This window comes from Tiliqua scincoides, chromosome 5, assembly GCF_035046505.1.
Source record: "Tiliqua scincoides isolate rTilSci1 chromosome 5, rTilSci1.hap2, whole genome shotgun sequence".
Classification (NCBI taxonomy): Eukaryota; Metazoa; Chordata; class Lepidosauria; order Squamata; family Scincidae; genus Tiliqua; species Tiliqua scincoides.
In genome coordinates, this window is record NC_089825.1 from 140,339,765 (window position 1) to 140,358,569 (window position 18,805).

At 44.2% G+C, this 18,805-nt stretch overlaps 1 protein-coding gene across 1 annotated transcript in view; it reads right to left on the reverse strand.

Annotated features, from left to right (window-relative positions):
• The window catches only part of LOC136653931 (zinc transporter ZIP2-like), a gene marked incomplete at its 5' end in the record, with an annotated part of 419,271 nt that overhangs the window by 98,394 nt on the left and 302,072 nt on the right, over window positions 1–18,805 (reverse strand). The gene's annotated exons all lie outside the window — the stretch shown is intronic.

Sequence of the window (18,805 nt, forward strand, 5' to 3'; positions counted from 1 at the left end):
GTTGTATGAGTGAGTAGTGAATACACTGCAGCAATTTTCAATAATAATAATAATATTTATTTAGTGTCCATCTTGACATTCCAGTTCTCTAGTTGCTGGGGTCTTTTTGCATTTGTGAACTTGAACTTCATGCCACCACTTCTGCCCCTATTTCCACCAGTCCCAAAGTACGTAATCCTGAGTAATTTTTCTATATTTACAACACTGAATTTTAATCCAAACCACAACCCAACTTACATTCCATTCAGGGAAGACACATCTGGAGTTTCTTTAAAAGAGAGATCTTTGTGCTCAAAAATTCCGAGAGAGGCAAAGACAGCAATAGTTATGTCCGAAGACGGATAGCTGCTCTTCTGCCGCCACCTGTAGTGGCAGTGGTTGCTGACACCGTAAGGCAGTTGCAGCAGCAGCACTGTTGACCATCTGAACAGCAGCATGTCTGAACCTCAACCCCACAGCATTCTACCAATTTCCAGTGACTTCCACACACGAGGCACCATGAACACAATCATCAGTCATGAGGAGTAATGACCATAGAGGGGCTGAGCGAATCCCCACTGCCAAGTTTCTCACATGAGGTCTTCATACTCAAGCGACAGACACCTGGCTGTATGCAGTGAATACCCTACACCTGCCTTGTGTAGCTGGCTTTTCAAAAGCTTAAATGAACATATCCTCAGCTCCAGTGTTACAGTCCAGGTACTGTACTGTGTTTTTGTGTTTTGTGTTTTGGACTCCAGGTATAGTCCAGTGTTTTTGTTATGAATGTTGCAAGTAGCTTCAGATTATCCCCGGGAGTTCTCTAACGGAAGGCAGTGATTTAGATAATTACCAGGAAGATGATTACATTGAGAAAGCTTTTCAAATGTCTGCAAGGCATTTGGTGCTGCAGCACTCTGTAAATGCACAGGTCCTCAGGGGCTACCCGAGACACTACGCATGCAGAGACTCCTTTTAGGAGTGTAAAGGATTCCAGAAACCAAAATGTTTGTGAACTGCTGCTCTCACAACACCCTGTGCATGACTGCTCAGAAATAAGTCCCACTGAATTCAATGGAACATATTGATAACCTATAAACACTTCCCTGGAGGCACATCACTTTGAGCTTAATGGTACATTTGCAGATACATGCATGGGATTGTGCTGTTGTTTCAATAATTATTAGTATGCCCACTTGCAGCTAAGGCAGAGAGTGAATGTCTTATGTAAATGGAGAATCTCCCCAGGCAAATCCAGATTCTTAGCTCATTCAGTTCACCAGGATGCTACAATAAAGCTCTCATGATATGTCAGGACCAGTACTGTATCACGTTGACTATTTCTCCCATCTTGGCCATAAGCCTGTTTCTTCAAGGCATAATTATCTCTGAGGCCTCCTCCACCAGATCCTACCCTCTGTGTCCAACCTAATAGCTTGACATGAAGGTTCTCACATCGGTGTCAGCAAAATAGCTGGTGCAAACATGAGAAGCCCCATCGCGGGACCTGAGACATTCCTCGGGGGAAGGGGACAAAAGTTCCTTGATGCCACAGTTCCTCTGAGTGCTGGGAAAGAAAAGATTGGGCTGGAAGTCCTTTCAGCAGCTCCTTTCCACAAACTTCTGGAACACCAATTGGATGGAGCTGCACCTTCTTCACTTACCCAGCTGGCTGGAAATCCTCCCTTCAGAGCACTGAGCACAGTCATAGCAACAGATCTGCTCCCCCTGGCGTACCACCTTTGTCTGTCCAGGATGGCAGCTCTCAGTACATATCGATCGGGGCAGCATCTTCAAAAAAAACCCAAAGGAGAAAGGGTCAGCATGGAAATCAACTGTTTTCTCATTGCTGTGATGTTTGGTTTGGTTTGTTCTGCACAAGAATACAGTTATGACACACATCTCATGAGCTCCTCTGACCTCTTATAGGCATTGATTTACTTCTATAAAGGCATGCGCTGCCTAACAACAGTTCACTTCATGACTGATCGCATATATGACGGTGGTCAAAGCACAATGAAGGTGCTCTTAAGGAGGCAATCGCATCTCCCGTAGCCTGCAGCAGAGTGTCTGTCTACACAACAGAGAGGCTCTTAATGCAAAGAAGAGGCCATCTGTCTCCAGTAGCCTGCACAGCCAGCTACTGTCTGGCAGGGGGTGTCTGTTTACACAACAAAGGCAATAGATTGGACTGAATGTTTGCTTAATGACCTAATCGCATAACAGGGATCAGGGAACGTGTCCCTGTCATTAAGTGGCACACACCTGTATTTATATAAGGCCCTTCTCATCAGATATTACTCAAGACGGTTTACATAGGTGGGCTGTCCTAGTTAGTTCCAATGAGGGTCTTTACAATATTGTTCTACATATAGAATCCTTCAGTCCCCAGATGTTTTCCTTTAGTTCCTTTACATACCACCTCTTCTCATCACCGTAATCAATTCAGCCTGAAAATTCATGGGAAGAGATGGACAAACAAGGGGACAAAAGAGCATGGATAACATATGCCTGCACATATGAGAGTTTGGCGTATAATATCCATGTTATTCATCCTAGTCTACAAGCATAAACATTATAACATGTCAGCCACATTTAGGTGTTACTCTTGCACCACTATAACCACAAAGGACTGGCAGATCCAGAGTAAATCCCAGTGAATACCATAGGGCTTGCTTCAGAGTAAGTGCATAATGTACAGGAATATGCATTCCCAGGCATCTGCTGAAGAGTACTTCTGAGTTCTTCTACAACTATGCAACTGTAGCTCAGAAAATGCATTCAGATCCTTCCCACCTGATCGAACTTCTTTTACCACACAATGACAATTCCATTAACGGTAAACTCTTTTCCTTCAGGAGCCCAGGGGTCCATCTTTCCTACCCTGAATCTACGGAAAGAGTGATTGAGGAACGTGACTATGTTGACGATATCGAAAACTGTTGCCAGTTCCCCATTTTCAAAGAATATTTCTTCGCCTGCGTTATTGTTGAAGCGAAAGTTTCTCAGAAAGTGGTGAAGCTAATTGGAGGACAAGAAAAATAAAACACTGGGGTCAATTGTGGAGCAGGAGTTCTCTTGAGATCACTGGAACCTGCCACCTTGGCCTTCTGGCAATGCATAGACTGTGATTATACTTGCAGATGCATGGCTAGGTCATTGGAGACCCGGGGCCCATACATTTTTGACACTGCCCCCTGTATACAACAAAATTATTTTCAGTAGGAGTCATGACATGAAATGAATAATCATCAAGGCCAGAAAATAAAGGCATTGAACATTCCCCCCCCCCCCCAAGCAGCAGGGGGTAAAAGTCTCTGCAGACTCTGTGATATCCTGCCCCTGCACCTGGAGGTTCACTGTAGCCAGAATGGTTAATAACCATGGATAGACCTGCAGTCCACCATTAATGTTTGGAACCCACTTTTAAAGTCATCTAAGGCAGTCACCAACAACACACAAAGTCCCCAATGCCCCACATTAACTTGCAACCCCACCTCCTAGTCAACAAGCTGCAGGAATTCTGTGTGACCTGAAAGACCTTGCATGCAAGCAAAACCCACGAGAACATTTTTTAATCTGTGATTATTATAAACTTTACATAGTAAAACTTTCTCAGAGTTATTCTCACCCCTCCTCCTATTCCCAGTCCCCATTTCCACCAGAACTCACAATTCATTTAATAACCCCCAATAGTAATCCTTCAGTCTATTGCTCCACTACTCATCTCCGTCCTTCCAAGATAAAAAACTTTCCATCCCCAATGTTATCCCCTCCCCCACATGCTCCCCTCTTTGTGATCCTGTCCCCACCAGCTTCTGGGGTCCACTTTAAGAGTGACTAACTTAAAAGTGACAAACTAACTTCAACTCAGCCAGTGACTAACACCACCCAAACGTCCCACTAGTGACATGACTAGGGTTAGTGTCACCCCCATTAACTTTATTTATTTATTTATTTATTTATTTATTTATTTATTTATTTATTTATTTATTTATTTATTTTACTATGCAACATTCCAGGTCACCCAACAAATGTCAACAACAAAGAACAAGTGGCATACTTGACACACACAAAAGAATAGGAGTGCTGGTGTGAGTTCTGATCCATGGAAATTAGAGCTGACTCAGACTAACACTTATGGGTTCCATGCTGTTTTATCACACCTCATTTGCTCTTGGAACAATTAGGGCACAATCCTAACCAACCTTCCAGCACTGACCTAGCTGCAATGCAGCCCCAAGGGAAGGTAACAAACATGCCCGTATGTTGAAGAGGCCCCTTTGACCGCCTCGTCACTGCAGGATGCCGGGCACGCCACATTGGCACAGCTACGTCAGTGCTGGAAAGTTGGTTAGGATTGCACCCCAAGTCTCATTGGTTGGTTTTGAGTGAAAGAAATCCACTTTTTGTTACATAAGGCAGTTGTGTTTTCCTTTTCTGGTTATTTGGCTAGAATGTTTGACAGAAAACAGATAACACATTACATTTTCATTGTATACATTACAGTTTCATTACATTTTCATTGAAACACATTACAGTTTCATTACATTTTGCATTGTTACCTATCGAAGGATATATATCATGACAGCATGATTCAAAAATACAAAAATATCCACAGTTTAGGCCACTCATAGTATCACCATCCCTGAGTGTGTCACATGGTACTGCCTGCCTCCCACGAGCTGAACCAATGTAGACATACTAACATTGTGACATTCAGTTCAGAGGTAATCCACATAGTGGCAGAACTGAGGGACAGCCTGTCTCAACTGGGTTCCTCACTGTTAATAATGAGCTTAAAAACTGTTAATACATGGTTGACGCTGCAGGCAATTAACAACCCAATCCTATCCACACTTTCCTGGAATTAAGCCCCATTAACTCTAATGGACTTACTGCTGAGTAGACATGCAGAGGATTGGGCTGCCAGTCCCTTTTCAAATGGAAAGGACTTGGGCTTAGACAAACTAAACTGAAAATGTTGTCTCACTTCTCGCTCAGTCCAGTTGCATTGCAAGAGTGGATCCTAGTCCATCCGTGACCTTACACAGTAGAGGCTTCCAGGAAACTCCTACCTGCCATGGCTGAACAGCCCAAACATCCCCTGTGCCTCCAGTTCCCTTTAATCTATGCTTGGATATTGAAGAGTACATGGAATGCAGAGCACGTGCTACAGCATGAGCATGAGAGGGGTGGAACTTCCTGCTGCAGGCTACTGCTGGTCTTCTGACCGGCATGAAGGCCCAGCACCTACCAGTGCCTTCTTTCTCCTGGTCACTGTGACATGTCTTACAGCATGTTTGTGATGGCTGTCTCCCAGGCAGTTTGTAGGAGACCAGTACTAGCCCAGGACAGAATCAGGCCAGACGACTCTCTATATAATTCAGCATCATGAAAATTTCAACTCTTATTCAGAATCATGAAATACCAGGCTGACAGCCCAACTCTAACTTTTCAGCACTGATTCTACTGGACCAAGGGGGTGTGCACTGCATCCTGTGGTGGTGGGGTCAGTCATTAGACTGCTTCAAAGGAAGGGAACATTGGTTCCCTCACCTTGGAGCTACATTGTGGCTGCATTGGGACTGGAAAGTTGGATAGAACTGGACTGTGAATCTTAGAAGCTACTGTAGAATTGTACTACTAAGAATACTGTACTATTTCTCACAATCAGGAACTTTTATGATGGCCTGATTTGATGCCCTGCTGTCACCACCACAGTTAGCATTCTGGTTTGCAGAATTCCCTTTCCTGCCATTCTAAATGGTGATCAAGTTGCAAGCATAGCTGCATGCTTCCAGATCACTGCTGGAGAGGCCATAGAGGACCTGCTCGTGTTGGTTGGAAGACAAAGGCCTGCCAAAGGTGCTGAGTTGGTGGGGTGGACATAGTGAATTGAGGATTGGGCATAACTGGGTGAAATGAGGGGAGGCCTGATAACTCTACCGAACTGCCTGACCTTGCTGGTTTCATATGTCATCATCCTGGCCTCCTTCTGTGGCTGCTTTGGGAAGGGTGGTAGGAAGGCTCTGTCTACCTGCAGCTCCCACCTGACGGTAGTTGGCCTCCTTTACGGGCCTGTTGTTTTTGTGTATCTTAAGCCTTTCTCCAACTCTCAGGTGGACAAAATGGCTTCTGTGTTCTACATGGTGGTCACCCCTGCCCTCAACCCCCTCATCTATACTCTGAGGAACCAAGAGATGAAGGGAGCCATGAGAAAGTTGAACGACAAATGTCAACTCCTCCTCCTGCCTCATAGGGAGTAAATGTGTGTAGTTTCATTGACTTGATTGTGGAAGCTCTTCCCAGGACTCGGGAGGGACACTCTTTTAGTGGTACTCTGTTCTTCCTTGAGTTCATCCTGGGCAAAATGCAATGATCGATGATGAAAGCAGTACTGGATCCATTCTAAATATTGTTGTTGTTTTATCCATTCAGTTGTGCCCGATTCTTGCCGACTTCTTGGCAAGAACTCTCCATGCCCCCTTGTCACTCTCACTTTCACCTTTACACTCTCACATAACACCAGAACCAGGGGACATCCACTAAAATTGAGTGTTGAGAGAGTTAGAACAGACAAAAGAAAATATTTCTTTACTCAGCGTGTGGTTGGTCTGTGGAACGCCTTGCCGCAGGATGTGGTGATGGCATCTGGTCCGGAGGCCTTTAAAAGGGGATTGGACAAGTTTCTGGAGGAAAAATCCATTACGGGTTATAAGCCACGATGTGTATGTGCAACCTCCTGATTTTAGAAATGGGCTATGTCAGAATGCCAGTGCAAGGGAGGGCACCAGGATGAGGTTATCTGGTGTGCTCTCTGGGGCATTTGGTGGGCCGCTGTGAGATACAGGAAGCTGGACTAGATGGGCCTATGGCCTGATTCAGTGGGGCTGTTCTTATGATCTTATGTCAAACACAACTTCTTACGATGGTAGGATATTAATCTTTGCATCTGTGCTGATGGTGTCTGTCAGGATGGCAGGGGATGATGACCCTTGCCTTCCTGGTAGTAGAGTGGCACGGGAGCGTAGGGAGGTAGCACAGGAAGCGGACAATCCCAAACAGAGCCAACGACACAGACCCAGGCTTGTTTGTTGCAGAAGCATGTATTGGTAAAAGGAGCAGGCAGAAGAGTAGTCAGTCAAACGGACCAGAAGTCAGGGACACAGCATGGCACAGTCACGATAAGGCAGTCCAAGGCAGAACACAAACCAGCAGCACGACACACTGAACTCCACCACAGCAAACCCACATTTGGTGTCTGTTCTCACCCCCATATGTACCGGGGCCAGCCAATCAGAGTAGGGTGACTTCATAGTCACAAGACAATCTTGTGACCCACTCTGATTGGCTGTCCAGTGGTGCATTGCACCACTCCACCATAGCCTACGTGACTGCACACACACCCCAGAGTCACATGACTCCCACCTAACACAGGTGCAACTGATTACAATAACAGTGCTGCAGTCCCAATGTTTACATTTGTTCACTGGGTCTGGACATCAAGGCCCCTCCTGCCACATCCTGGCTTACAACAATTCAGGGCCTGGGATGTCAAAGGCCTGACAGTGTCAAACCAGCATGTTCTTTGCCTGCCCCTCCTTCTTGTTCCACTGACCACTCCTAACATCATTGACTTCTCTAGTGAATTTGCGCACATGGCATGGCCAAAGTGTAGTCTTGCCATTTTGGCTTCTACTGATGTATCTAATTTTATATGGTCCAGCACTTCTCGATTGCTTACTCTGCTTGTCCATGGTATATGTAACAATTTTCTCCAACCGCACAATTCTTCAGTCAGCCATTCTTATTGTCCATCTCTCACGCCCATTCTCACACCCAGAAACGTTATTGCTCTAACTCAGGGGTGTCAAACATAAGGCTGAATGTGGCCCCCAGAAGCAATTTATTCTATAAACTGGGTTCTCCCAGCTTTATAATTGGCTTCTCTCATACATTGAAAACATGACCAAGATTTGCACTTTTCTCTTCTTTCTCTCTGCCTAATGAGTTTCTTTGTGAGAACCAAGTGCTTGTTTCTGGATTTCATCTGCTTCATGATGTCACTTTATGCTTAGTGATGTCACCTCCAGCCCTCAGGAGGCACCATGAATGCTAACCGGCCCTCTGTATGAAAAGAGTTTGAGGAGTTTGACATCCCTGCTCTAACTTGTCTGCCTTTTGTATGCAGAGTGATATCTTTGCTTTTTCAGATCTTTTTCTAAATAAAGAAATTGAAGTGAGCTGGAGGGGAGAGGATCATTGCTCAAAGGAGAACCAATATTTACATAATAACCCAATCAGATTCCACCCCCCCACCAAGGCGAAGTATGTAACCACACATTGGATGCCTCGCTGCATACTACGTTTGGGGCAGGGGCAATCAAAAGGCCTGCAAGAGGTAAGGAAGGAAGTGCTGTCAAGGGTCCTGACATTTTGATCCATGCCAAGATAGGACCACAGATTTTGTTGTTTGCGTACCTTCCAATGAGCACTCGAGACAACAGGTGTGGGAGAACGGGCCACTTTATTCATTAACAAATAGATATAAGGATATGTAGAAATCATGAGATCTGGAGCTCTTAATGCAGCTAATGAAATCTAGTGTGGAGGCTGGATCCTATGAGAGGTGCCTGAATACACCTGGCCCCAGGGCCAAGTCTCACCACCTGATTCCAAGCCACACCTCTATTCAGGCTGTGTCAGGTCTTCCTTGAAAACCTCACACAGGGGCTGAGGCTGCCGAACCTTGTAGGGCCACTCCATGTCACTGAGCCTTGCAGGCAGCTTCTGCAATCCAGGTTAGGGACAACCCATCCAACCCCTCATACTGTTAGGCCACTGAAGGGTGGTTCAGCCCTGCCTTCGCTGACCTCAAGGTGCACACTAATGGTCAGGCTCCTGTCTTTGAACCTGCACCACCTGCAAAATTAGAGGTCCACATGGGAGGAATTTCATATTCCTGGACTGGCCAAATAATCCCCAATCCCAGGATTAGATGCATGGGATCAGTTTTCAAAATGGATGAAATGAAAGGATCATGGATTGAGTGAGGATTATATATAGAAGGTCATATAAAGATACTACTGGCGCAATCCTAACCCCTTATGTCAGTGCTTTCCAGGACTGGCATAAGGGTAATGCAGCTCTGAGGTAAGGAAACAAACATTCCCTTCCTTTGAGGAGGCCTCCGTGAGTGCCACCCAACTGCAGGATGCAGCACATGTCCCATTGGCACTGCCATGCCAGTGCTGGAAAGCACTGATGTAAGCGGTTAGGATTGCGCCCTACATCTGCTTTACTTTTTGTGATGTTGTAAAAAAACAAGATTCAAACTAACTCATCATGGATTTTCCCCATGTATGTGATAACAATATGCTGAGCTCACAATATAGAAATATCCCAAGATGCCCAGTTCACCCATAAGGCTCTTCTCTGACCAAAAGTCAGCATCTAAAAATCCCTCTTAGAGAACAGGCTAACTGTGGTATGTTCACAAGGGTAAACAGAAAGTCATAAATAAGAGCCATAAACAAATAAAAGGGATGCATAGAGTACCAGATCCTTTGTAATGGATATATCTGTAAACAAATTGCGTTTACAATTTTAGGGCAATGCGTATCGAATTGCCCTCCTGAACATCCTGAGGATCAAGATGTTGATCTGATAACCAAACCAAATGTTTGTGGGACTGTTGGTCTGTTATTTTTCCCATGCTTGCCATGGATGTGTTTTGCTCTCTTTGTGTGCTCTTTTGTCCCCCCTCCCCTACCTAGTCTATCCTATAAAACCAGCATCATTGTAATTGTTCAGGTCTCTCCACGTGTGTGTGTTTGTGGAAGGCCCCGTTTGCAAATGAGTAAAACGTTAGAAGTCCTTTGAATTCTCCTGTCGCCTGTTTGTTTGCCTCTCCAAAATCCCAAAGAACCGTGTGTGTGTTCATTCGGGAACAGTTTTTGGTGTCTCGACTCGGATTGGAAGGCAAGGCTCTGCGGGGATCGAGACGAAGTCACTGCAGGGGACAGCGCACCGCCAGAAGGTAAAGTGAGTCGGCTCCTGCACCCCTTGTGTGCTTCCTGGCGCTGGGTTGTCTCTGAATCTGACCGTCTCCTTCTCTGCAAGAAAGAGCCCAGGAGAACGGAACTTCGCCCGCGGAAAAGTACAGTGCGCTTAGGTGAGAATTCTCTGTGGGAGGTTTTAGTGTGAAGCCTCAGTGGGGAGGGTGATTGTGTTTGTATTACTGTACATACATATTGCTGATTGTGTTTGAATTACTGTACATATTTGTATATTATTGTACATTTTGCTGTGTGTGTGCGCCTATCTCCGTGGCTTCAGAGCAAGGCCATGTGGTTCTCTGCCTGACTGAGTGTTGTGTGACTGAGATACGAATGAGAATATGAGTGTGTGTGTGTGTCAAGGCAGCAAACCCCCAGGTTTTGAAGGATTGGCCATGAGTGGGTCACTGTTTTGGGCAGCCGGTCCAGCTGAGACCTGGCTCCCAGCTCCCAGCCGGACCCAGCTGAGACACAGGAGGCCAGCCTGTGTGACAATTAAGATGAGGCACTCAGAGCCTGGGCCCGGACGAAGAAACCCTTTGAAATGCATATTGGATAACTTTGAGTCTCTGGGAAGAGGAAACCCCACCCTTCTGAATGGGCGCATTACTGGCCAACTCAGAATTTCAAAGGCCAGCAGTTGGTATTGTTGGCAACCTTCAGTCTCGGAAGACTATGGTATCGCACTCTGGATGGTGGTTCTGGCATATGTTTTTAACCAGGTCTCACTAGTTTCAGGAAGGCATTAGACACTGGATCTTTCCTGAGTTTCAACAAGGCCCCCTCCCTTCTCTCCTCCAAAGTACTCAGTGTTCTGCTTGCCTGCCCCTTCCCCTCAGTGTTCATGACATCCCTCTCTTCTATCTGCTTGGCAATTTCATATGTGTTCTGTCTTCCCTTGTCTGAGAGACAAGATACAATTCGCTGTCTTGTTCATGGGTGCTCAGGATCAGGCTCATTTGAACTTAGTGTTTTTTAAGGCACTTACTATTAAGTGCATTGAAAAAGCAAACTTCTAAGCAAACTACACTGCGTGTTTGCTTAGAAACACAGCCTGCAAAACAATACATGTGCCCATTACATAGATCAGCAAAACTGAGTCAGTGAGATCCTAGGGGCCAGAATACAAGCTAAAAATGCTCAGATTGATTTAGAGAGACCCCAAAGTATAGTTTCCAGCTACAATAATAACCATGATTTGCTTCCTGCCTATTCAGGTAACTAAAAAAGACTAATTGCAGCTGCAACCAACCTAGACAATTGTCAAAAGTGTGTTTCTCTTTAAATACAACCTTTAATCATTCTTAATAACTTTTGGATTTCACAAGTGTGCAATGCAGGAAGTCTGTGTGTTCCCCCTCCCCAAAAGAAGGGAAAGCTGGAGAACCCCTCCTAGCCTTTGTGCCTCAAGGCATGCACAGAGTGCAAAATAGTAGCCAAAAAAAAAAGGAAAGCCTCTAATGCCTAACTTTGGGATGGCTATCTTTTGTTTTAACCCTTTTTGTTTCAGCAACAAGTAAAGACAAAGAAAACAGCATTTGCCCTCCAGAGGACAAATTTACTTAATCTCATTTCCTTTACAGGATCTAAGCCCTGACGCCTATATCTGTATATATTTTAGTTTGGTTTAATACTAATCAAGTATTTCTTTTTCTAATGGAAAGATTATCATGACAAATTCTTTTAATTCTACTTATGTTCTCTGCTTATATACATATAAATACTAAAATGTTCTATATGTTTGTTGGATGTGTGTGTGTGGTATGAAAGAAGCGCTTTGTCTGTCTTTGTTCTTGTTTGTTTTTGACTTATAGTGAAGTCTATCTGAAGCCCACATGACTTCCTTTCTGTAATAGGCCTGATATTCGTTGCAACAATTTTTATTATTTTTGTATATTGAGCTCATTACCATTTTTGGTACCATGGTTCCTTTTTTTCTGTTTTTAAACATGTAAGAGTACTCTTATCAAATATACTTTATTTTCACACAAACCCCCCCCTCATCCAAGAGGAAGGGAACATGAAGAATAACCCTAAGGTAATTGGACAAAACGTTTTGTTCCATCAATGATGAATATGTTCAAGGGTTACAGTTCCTCAGCAAATAATCTCTTAATGTTAAGATTTCACTGCATTGTAAAAACCATTGTGGTGCAATTAATATTTTGCATTCTCTTAATTCTACGTATATGTTAAGAAAAAAAAAAAAAGGGAGAAAGAGAGAAAAGCGAAGAGGAATGAGCTGTGCAAGTGTTTGCAGAACCAACTTGAGTCCTCCTTGAAGGAAAAACCCAGGTTCTCTCCAGCTCCCAGGGAATCAAAACAGTTGTGAATAAGAAAAGAAACAAAAGCAAAAGTTGGAAAAAAAAAATCAGATTTGGCTGACTGTAGTGTGTAAAGCTCATGATGTGTTCCAGTTTTCCTCTGTCTTAATGGTAAGAAATTGCACTCAATCAGAGGTAGCCCTGGACAACTGGTTTACTTTCTCTGTGGAGAATGTGTTAAAACACCTAACCTTTTGTGCTCAACAAGAATGTAAGCAAAGTCAACACAGTGTCTTTCTGCTACTGTATTTGTACTGTATTTGTATTTTTGTACTGTTATTACCTCTTCTCTAGTTCCTACAGCAAACCAACCAACAAGCAGGCCATGTGCAGAGTTCTGTAACAACACCAGCCCTTTAAGGTTGAACAGTCCAAGAAAGAGAGAGAGAGAGAGAGAAAATGGAATCAAGAGCCACATGGCCTGACCAACGGAACTTTGAGCTAAGAGAAACTGACCAAAGTAAAAGTACCAGACATAGCCAATAGTGGGAGGGGCCAAATCACGCAATTGTATTTCGAGGAGGTTAGATAAAAATACAGGAAGCCCCCTTCCCCAAAAATATGTATTGTTGTTTATTGTCTGTTGTAAATCAATGTCTGTGTGCAGGTTTAAAGCTAGCAAATTGCCTCTATTCCAATATTGCACTCCCTGAACTGCTATTCTCACAATGTTTTAAGTTTCCTATGTTTAGTAAATTGTTGCATCTTATCTTTGTTTGAGACCAAAGCAACTAAAAGAGTCTGAAGTAGGTGCAGTATCTGAATGTCTGATATCAACAGGAGTGTCTAGATAAAGGAGGGTGAGAAAACAAAGAAAGGACCTAAACATCTAAGATCAAGTTAACTAAAAAGTTGTGGTAACAAGTATCAAAAATAACTTTAATTTATTCCAAGTGCTAATAGCCATGCTGGTTGTGTTTAACTGTTTGAATGTAGGGACACAACTAAATAAGCCTCTGTCACTAACCTGTATTATGTTCCAACAAAATGACCAGCATTGTGTCTGTGACCACATGAGAAACAGCCCCCTGGATCAGGCCATAGGCCCATCTGGTCCAGCTTCTTGTATCTCACAGCGGCTTCGCCGGTTGCCCCAGGGAGCACACCTAGTGGCAGGAGACTTGCATCCTGGTGCCCTCCCTTGCATCTGACATAGCCCATTTCTAAAATCAGGAGGGTGCACATACACATGATGGCTTGTGGCCCGTGATGGATTTTCCTCCAGAAACTTGTCCGGTCCCCTTTTGAAGGCATCCAGGCCGGATGCCGTCACCACATCCTGTGGTGGGGAGTTCCACAGACCTACCACACATGGAGTGAACAAATATTTTCTTTTGTCTATCCTATCTCTCCCCACACTCAATTTTGAGTGGATGTCCCCTGGTTCTGGTGTTATGTGAGAGTGCACGGAGAGCATCTCTCTGTCCACTTTGTCCTCCCCATGCATGATTTTGTATGTCTCAATCATGTTCCCCCTCAGGTGTCTCTTTGCTGGGCTAAGGGAGCTCAGGCGCTGTGGCCATTCCTCATAGGGGAGGTGCCCCAGCCCAGCAATCACCTTAGTGATCTTTTGTACCTTTTCCATTTCCAATATCTCCTTTTGAGATGTCTCAAATGTGTTCCAACGCAGAGAAAGTGTACCCTGAAATGCACTGCTTAAGAAACCACATTGTCCCCTTGAGTATGTGTTTTGCTTTGCTAACTTTTCTTTTCTGCTTTATACTCAGAAATCATGAGGGCTTTACCATTATCATCTGCAGTGAGCTCCCAAAGCAGGGTCAGTGCAGCTAACTCCAACCAACACATCCACTGGACAAGCTCACGCAAGTCCAGTGCTACATGTACCTAACTTCCAACCAATGCTGGTTCAGACCTGAAGACGGTTCCTGCCTGTGCTCCTCTGAACTGAGACAAATGGTGGAGGCAACTTGGCTGTGAAAGAGACCAGACCTCTTTTCCTCAACCTGTGTGCACCCACTGAAAGAAGCGAGGGCAAGATCGAAGATACACCGGTCCCTCGCCATACACCCCCAGATGGAGATTCAACACAGGAGGTACCAACTTGTCAGGTCCCTGACTACACACAACGTCGCCTAGAAGACAGCTGCTGGAAGATGAAGAACACCTTGCTCACCTGATGCTGAAAGATATGTTAGAGTTGGACCTGCTGAAGGGACTCACGGCAGATAAATAATGAGCTGTTATGAGCATGTATGATTTCTTTGGATGAAGTTGTTTTAATGTAGCATTTTTATTTTCTATTCATTCTATTATTTTCCATTGTATCTTCAGTTTGTGTTTGCTTTCCTGAATGTAATTCCAGTAACTTCTGTATTTTGTACCAAAACTTTGGATTATGCCTGTATTTCGCATTAATTTAGGTAAACCTCACTTAAAAGTTGCTAGACAGGCTCTGGCACCAAAGAGCTAATATGCATTTTAGCTGACACTGCTGGCCCAGTTTACCTACATCCTGGGTGATTAAGGGAATTCCCTCCATTCATACCCTGACTTTCACATTTATCTCCAAACATTCTGCCTACATGTAAGCAACCTTTCAATATCCTTAAAAACTAAGAGAGTTTGGCTAGCAAATAGTTACTCTCCTGAGCACCCAAAGATAGAGTCACTCTCCAGGGTGTACAGGCTGCTCACAGACCAGACACCCAGACAAGTAGCTATGTTTGCACTTTAAATTCACTCTTTGCCCTTGTGTATTCAGAATGCTCTGCAGAAAGTGAACTAAAACTACACCACCCTGGTATACCTAAAAGTGGTCTGGATTTATGATTCCTAACAAAGTAAAATGTGTGTTGATGTATTTTTTGTTTTGTTCAGCCCAAGTTTACCAAGCTAATTTGACTTTCTGTTTACCTTGTTGTTTATCAGGAGGGAAACTGATAACAATATGCTGAGCTCACAATATAGAAATATCCCAAGATGCCCAGTTCACCCATAAGGCTCTTCTCTGACCAAAAGCCAGCATCTAAAAATCCCTCTTAGAGAACAGGCTAACTGTGGTATGTTCACAAGGGTAAACAGAAAGTCATAAATAAGAGCCATAAACAAATAAAAGGGATGCATAGAGTACCAGATCCTTTGTAATGGATATATCTGTAAACAAATTGCGTTTACAATTTTAGGGCAATGCTTATCAAATTGCCCTCCTGAACATCCTGAGGATCAAGATGTTGATCTGATAACCAAACCAAATGTTTGTGGGACTGTTGGTCTGTTATTTTTCCCATGCTTGCCATGGATGTGTTTTGCTCTCTTTGTGTGCTCTTTTGTCCCCCCTCCCCTACCTAGTCTATCCTATAAAACCAGCATCATTGTAATTGTTCAGGTCTCTCCACGTGTGTGTGTTTGTGGAAGGCCCCGTTTGCAAATGAGTAAAACGTTAGAAGTCCTTTGAATTCTCCTGTCGCCTGTTTGTTTGCCTCTCCAAAAACCCAAAGAACCGTGTGTGTGTTCATTCGGGAACATATGTATGGGGACTGCTGCAGTAGTGTGCAAGACAGTTGGGATACAGATTAATAGGCCAGTTCAAACTAAATTCCTGTGATGTCATGCAATGGAACTGGTGCAGCCTCTGCTGTATCCAGCAGGAAAACTGTGGCTGCTGAAGGTTTCCTCAGAGTAAAGGGGTACCTTCATTCCTTTACCCTGGGTAAAGCCCCAGTAGCCTCAGTGGGGCTGCTTGGATCCACATCAGTTCCATACCTCGTGCAAATCTGGGATGTCCTGTGTCAGGCCTTCAGATTTGGAAGGGGGATAGGCTATGGTGGAGTCCTCTTCTGCCATCCCCACCCTCCTCAAAATGCCTGAGCAGCTCTTCTCCCTGCCCTCCCCCAGCCCAGAAACAACACCTCCCCAACCCAGTTTTGCCCTTCCCATGCCCTTCCCGCACTTGAAAAAGCTCTTGAAAAAAAGCAAACAGGCCCTCTAAAGTTCTACTGTTTACAAGAACTTCAAAATCTCTTTCATTTCTAATTATCCCATTGGGGACAGAACAGCAGCCAGCACCGTCCAGCAAGTCTTCATCAACTTTAGAAAAAGAGCAAAAGGCCTTTAGAAAAGACTATGAATACCCAGGGTGAGAAATCCAAGGTCCTCAGATTGCAGGAGGATTATATCCAGGGAACCTCGAAGGGCAGTGCCCTCCCATTTTACAGAGATGGAAAATGGGGTGATATTGGGTGAGATATTGGGTGAGAGTATTCTCACTCTAATTCTCCCTTTGCATCCTTGTATGGAGAAACTAAGGGCTCAATCCTAACCAACCTTCCAGCACTGATATAGCTGTGCCATTGTGCATCTTGCAGTGGAAGGCTGTCAAGGTGGCCTCCTCAAGGTCAGGGCAAGTGTGTTACCTTACCTTGGGGCTGCATTGCAGCTAGGTCAGTGCTAGAAAGTTGGTTAGGTTGTGAGTAGTAGTATATAGTACATACTTCATTTCAAACTATCTTTGACAGCGGAAGTCCCGCCCCTCTTTACCAGAAATCCTGCCCCCTTAGGGGTCCCCTTTAGGGGTACTGGAAATCCCGCCCCTTCAACTTTAGAAAAAAAGCAAAAGGCCTTTAGAAAAGGCTATGAATACTTTATTGTTGGCATCCTTCAGTCTCGGAAGACTATGGTGTCACGCTCTGAATGGTGGTTCTGGAACAAAGTGTCCTGTCCAGTGCGCGAAGCCTGGGTAAAGTAGGTATGGAGGATAGGCTGTTACCCATGCAGCAAATCCCCCCTCTCCACGTCGCTGAAACGGTCCAATGGAAAGGCAGAGGCCAATACGGTTGGTTCCAGCGACGTCGCAGGAGTTGCCAGAACGTGACTGTGTTCAGCCATGGACTGCCTCAGGGACTTTGCCTGGGGTTGCATTGGGGCTAGGTCAGTGCTAGGATTGCGTTGGTTGGTTAGGATTGCGTCCTTAGTCTTATTCTAGTTCTCTGATTTCTCATTTTCATAAGAGTAGCATCTTCGACCACACTAACTTCCACCTCCATCTCTCACCTTGTTCACCTGGATTTCTTGAGTTCCCTTTCTCCATCATTTCTGAGCCTTCTGGAGAGACCACAATATTTGAAGGATGCAGGATTGCTTTGCAATGAATTTTTGATCACTGAGATGGGTAGGACCTGACCCAAACCTACTTAGATCGTGACAAGAGTGAGTATTGCAGTTATTTTTATGACTTTGTAAACTCTTGAATCTGTTGCTTCTGTTTTCTTGCTTAAGCCATTTTTTGCAGCTACAGGTTGTTTTCAAGTCTAAATGTGTCTATAAGAACATAAGAACATAAGAACAGCCCCACTGGATCAGGCCATAGGCCCATCTAGTCCAGCTTCCTGTATCTCACAGCGGCCCACCAAATGCCCCAGGGAGCACACCAGATAACAAGAGACCTCGTCCTGGTGCTCTCCCCTACATCTGGCATTCTGACTTAACCCATTCCTAAAATCAGGAGGTTGCGCATACACATCATGGCTTGTACCCCATAATGGATTTTTCCTCCAGAAACTCGTCCAATTCACTTTTAAAGGCGTCTAGGCTAGACGCCAGCACCACATCCTGTGGCAAGGAGTTCCACAGACCGACCACGCGCTGAGTAAAGAAATATTTTTTTTGTCTGTCCTAACCCGCCCAACACTCAATTTTAGTGGATGTCCCCTGGTTCTGGTATTATGTGAGAGTGTAAAGAGCATCTCCCTATCCACTCTGTCCATCCCCTGCATAATTTTGTATGTCTCAATAATGTCCCCCCTCAAGCGTCTCTTTTCTAGGCTGAAGAGGCCCAAACGCTGTAGCCTTTCCTCATAAGGAAGGTGCCCCAGCCCCGTAATCAGTCTATGACTCACCAAGGCTGCAATCCTAACCTCACTTTCCTGGGAGTAAGTCCCATTGAACACAATAGGACTTACTTCTGAGAAGACCTGGTTAGGCTTGTGCCCTAAGGGTGCTGTTTTTGGTGTAAGGATCATTTATTGCATTTAGAAGCTACTTTTCTGTTTGCAACACTTCACATAAGTTTCATTTTTTTTTAAAAAGATCCTAAACCAACAAAATGATTGAAATGTTTAAACTGATAAAAATGATCAATGAAAAATCAAACCCTGTAACCGAGCGGATAAAGTATGGAAGTTGTGTTTTGTTTTCATTTAGCACATTTTGAGCTGTAGAGGAAGGAGTTTATTTTCTTTTTCACTATTGATATCAGTGCGTATTTATAATATCATTAACTCAGACAGTGTAACTCCCAAGGATTCTGGTACACAAATTGCTCAGCCCAATATAAATTCAACTTGGGAACACTAAAAAGCACCATAATGTAATTTTCTAAAAATTATTGTTATATTTTTCTTCCAATATCACTTTGAACCAGGACAATTCAATCATATATTATAACAATCTCCTTCAGAAACTTGGCACTGCCAACGAGACAGA